We start from the raw sequence: 5,000 nt of genomic DNA, 5'->3' as shown, positions 1-5,000 counted from the left end.
ATGATGTGATTTACTGTGACATTTCAACTCATTCAATCCCGCGCCCGAGAAATGCCGTGGTGTCATAATTCGTTTCATTCAAACGGTGTACACACTCCTATAATACGTACATACCACAGAATCACATAGACACACACAGAGACACACAGTGTCTCAGTGGTATATTCTGCAAACGAAGGGAACTAACTTCTACAGTATTTCCGGCTGTGGGTACCGCGTTGTGTATCAATGTGAAAGAAAAACCGATCGATTCCGGTATAATATATTCTTCGTTTGTCTGTATCAGTATGACAGGGGATTTTGTGTTGTTATTGTTTATTTATTTATAGTCTGTTCATCTAAGATGATGATATTAGACTGAAAATAAATGATATTATTATTATTATTATTATTTGGATTATTCAGTATCATTTCTATCATAATGATGATTGTTATTATTAATTAGAAATCGACATTTTCTGTATATCCGAACGAAAAGGGGGGCGGTTGAATGGAGGGGAGGTCCAAGGCGAGGGGACTAGAGAGGAAGAGAGAGGGAGAGAGAGAGAGAGAGAGAGAGAGAGAACAGAATGTGGAAAAGATAAGTACAAAATGTAAAATGGAGAGGGAGAGTATCAGTGACTGGAGAAAGAAAAACATAATATTGGAAGGGTGTGTGTGAGAGGCGGGACGGGGGAAGCGGGATTAGGACAATTTTTATTTTTATTTTTTATCAATAATCAAATATTGTATGCACTACTACTGTAGATTATCATTTGAGAAGAAGTTCATGTGGGGACCTACAATAAACAACCAACTGGACTATTCAACACAAAACTAGCTAACTTTAATAAAGAACAGTTTGAAATATATAACTTCCCCCCCCAAAAAAATGTTAACATTTGAAACTGGTAACACGTGTTCCGTAATTTCTGGAGGCAAAAAAAGGTTTCATTACTAAACAGCGGGTTAAAACGTGCTCTACCGTTAAACATCCCTTGCAAAATGCAGGGGAACATGCCAAGGATGAACACTCCGTTGAGGTCAAGTTGAATAAGTTCACTGAGTATTTTTCTCCGCTGTGATTATTGTGTGTATTTGACTGTGGTTATACATGCACGGCTGACAGTGGGAAGATGCGGGATTTTTCTAAAACCGACCATTTGGCAGGTACACACAGCAGCAATGACAGAAGAAGAATAGACCACTGGAGAGTTCCGTGTTGACATGACTCATAGAGGCGCGTCACATGATCTGTGCTCTCGAAGTTGATTGGCTCTCCGAAATTTCGATCAACGAGTCGATCGAGAGAGGAAGAAAGTGCAAAACAGAAGGCTTCTTTCTTCGACTTTTTGCTTCATTTTTTTCATTCTGTTTTATTGTGCATATATTTTGTACAGTTTGGTTTAGCAATGGAGGCTATCAACTGAAGAAATGGAGGACAGCACATATGTTTGCTGCTTTTGCTTGTGTCGATCGCCTTTGGCATCGTTTGCGATTTCGAGTAAAAGTTCGATACGCATGCGCAAGATCCAAGATGGCCGCGGAACTTTCCAGCAGTCTATTGTGCAAACACATATGCGCTTTTATTCAAGACTGACAGAGTCCTTTAATTAATCCTGAATATACTACACAAGAGTATACGGACAATACGGAACAAGGTAATGTTCAACTTTAGAATACTAAACTCAGGGGGGCTGTTTAGACGAAAAACAAAGGGTGTCTTAGGCTCACCTCGATGCGCTAAGTTGAATGGAACCCTCAGCTAAGCTGTACGACCACTACTTTCCCATGAAACTGCGACAATTTTATACACAGTAAACTCAGCCGATCACAGCCAGAGCAACCACCTGCAAGCCATTTTGACTGCGATCAAAATGGCGTGCAGGTGGGGAAGGAGTACTCAGCTTACTGTGTATTTGTCGCAGTTTCATGGGAAAGGAGTGGTCCTAGAGCTTAGCTGAGGGTTCCATTCAACTCAGCGCATCGAGGTGAGCCTAAAATACCCTTTGTTTTTCGTCTAAAAAGCCCCCCTGAGTTTAGTATTCTAAAGTTGAACATTACCACAGAACAAACCGGCTACACATGTTTGCCTCGTAGTTGAACTTTTGGACTCGGAACTTTCTGATGAAGAACACTGAGGGGAGGAGAACAAAGGGTTTAAGCAAACAACAACAAAGAATGGTAACTCTCTTCATCCACAAGGCACTCAACTTCGAGTCAAATGTTTCCCTTGCTACAGATTCAGCCAGCACACACGCAGATAAAAGGTGTAAAAATCAGTGAATTAAGGTTTCAGCTTTCTTGAGTCTCCGGCATCAATAAGGCCGGAAAGCAGAGTGCTCGGATGAATGCATCCAAGTCGCATCGTATGTCAAATTGATAGGATGGAGGCGTCGTGGTGGTGTGTGTCCATCGAGATCGATGATGACCATCGTTGTCATCCAGCTGGGTGATGGGGGGAGGGTGGTGGTGGGGTGGGGGGGAGGATGCTCATGAATCTATCTGTGAATGCGCAGATGGCTGAATAGTCCAACCTGCGCACGAAATGTTCGCTGACAGTTGGGGCAGACAAAGACAGGCATACCATTGTCAGGGAGCTTGTTTGCCCGTGACTTTCTGGCCTGCCTCTTCTGAACAGCTGCTGCAGTCCTGTTGGCCTCGCACAACTTGGCGCCTTTGTGCACAGCAGCACGCCATTTGTCACGGTCCACTGCAGATTCCTCCCAGGAGTCAGGGTTGATATCAAACGCTTTCAGAGAGACTTTTCAGCGTCGTGGTAGAATGGTTACTGAGGAGTTGTGGACTTCTGACACTGTGTTCACCAGCGATCAAGGTTCGAAACCCCGTTTCGGCATAGTGTTGTGTGTCTGCAGTTGGAACATGAATAACTCTGCAGTCAATACTGAAATATTTTTTTTTCCTAGTCACTAGCATCGCCGTGGACATCATCATCATCATCATCATCATCATCATCCCCACTAACACCACTTTTATCATCATCATCATCATCATCATCATCATTACCACCACTTTCATCATCATCATCATCATACCCATTACTACCACTTTAATCATCATCATCATCATTACCACCAGTTTCATCATCATCAGCATCATCATACCCATCATACCCATTACCACCACTTTCATCATCATCATCATCATCATCATTACCACCACTTTAATCATCATCATCATCATCATCACCGTCATCGTCGTCATCATTATCACCACTATCATCGTCATCGTCGTCACCATCATTCCCATTACCACCACTTTTATCATCATTATCATCAGTCATCGTCGTCGTCATCATCGTCGATATCAATATCACCACCACCACCACCATGACCACCACCACCACCACCATCATCATCATCATCATCATCACCATCACCACCACCACTACCACCATCACCATCACCATCATCATCATCATTACTACCACCATCATCATCATCATCATCACCACCATCACCACCACCACTACCACCACCACCACCACCATCATCATCGCCATTACCACCACCCCACCCCTAAAAATGTTAGCCTGTTTGGCTGTGCCCCTGTGTGTGTGTGTGTGTGTGTGGGGGGGGAGTGGAAGCTGCGATACGTAAACACACACACACACACACACACACACACACACACACACACACACACACACACAGTAATGATTCAATTAAAGTAATTTGATCAAAGTAATTTATAATTTGTTCATTAGTTTATAAACGTAATGAAATTGAAACAAATCGAAATTGTTAAACACATTGGGCGGTTGCTTCTCTTTGATCGTCTGTCTATCTCTCTATCTATCTCTCTATCTATCTCTCTATCTATCTATCTATCTATTTATCTATCTATCTATCTATCTTATTGCATTATCTGTCTATCTATCTATCTATTGTATTGCATTACCTATCTATCTATCTATCTATCTATTGTATTGCATTACCTGTCTATCTATCTATCTATTGTATTGCATTACCTGTCTATCTATCTATCTATTGTATTGCATTACCTATCTATCTATCTATCTATCTATCTATTGTATTGCATTACCTGTCTATCTATCTATCTATTGTATTGCATTACCTGTCTATCTATCTATCTATTGTATTGCATTACCTGTCTATCTATCTATCTATTGTATTGCATTACCTGTCTATCTATCTATCTATTGTATTGCATTACCTGTCTATCTATCTATCTATTGTATTGCATTACCTGTCTATCTATCTATCTATTGTATTGCATTACCTGTCTATCTATCTATCTATTGTATTGCATTACCTGTCTATCTATCTATCTATTGTATTGCATTACCTATCTATCTATCTATCTATTGTATTGCATTACCTGTCTATCTATCTATCTATTGTATTGCATTACCTGTCTATCTATCTATCTATTGTATTGCATTACCTGTCTATCTATCTATCTATCTATCTATCTATCTATCTATCTATCTGTTGTATTGCGCTACTATCTATCTGTCTGTTGTGTTGCATATCTATCCATCTGTTATGTTGCATTATTATCTATCTATCTCTCTATCTATCTGTTGTGCTGCATTACTATTTATTATCTATTTATCTATCTATCTGTTATGTTGCATTACTATTTATTATCTATTTATCTATCTATCTGTTATGTTGCATTACTATCTATCTATCTCTCTATCTATCTGTTGTGCTGCATTACTATTTATTATCTATTTATCTATCTATCTGTTGTGCTGCATTACTATTTATTATCTATTTATCTATCTATCTGTTATGTTGCATTACTATCTATCTATCTCTCTATCTATCTGTTGTGCTGCATTACTATTTATTATCTATTTATCTATCTATCTGTTATGTTGCATTACTATCTATCTATCTCTCTATCTATCTGTTGTGCTGCATTACTATTTATTATCTATTTATCTATCTATCTGTTATGTTGCATTACTATTTATTATCTATTTATCTATCTATCTGTTATGTTGCATTACTCTACTATCTCTCTATCTC

At 39.4% G+C, this 5,000-nt stretch overlaps 1 protein-coding gene across 1 annotated transcript in view; it reads right to left on the bottom strand.

Moving 5' to 3' along the window:
- The window catches only part of LOC143289526 (uncharacterized), a 20,012-nt gene that overhangs the window by 5,022 nt on the left and 9,990 nt on the right, over positions 1-5,000 (bottom strand). The gene's annotated exons all lie outside the window — the stretch shown is intronic.

This window comes from Babylonia areolata, chromosome 14 (assembly GCF_041734735.1).
Source record: "Babylonia areolata isolate BAREFJ2019XMU chromosome 14, ASM4173473v1, whole genome shotgun sequence".
Classification (NCBI taxonomy): Eukaryota; Metazoa; Mollusca; class Gastropoda; order Neogastropoda; family Buccinidae; genus Babylonia; species Babylonia areolata.
This window is presented reverse-complemented; position numbering and strand designations above follow the sequence as displayed.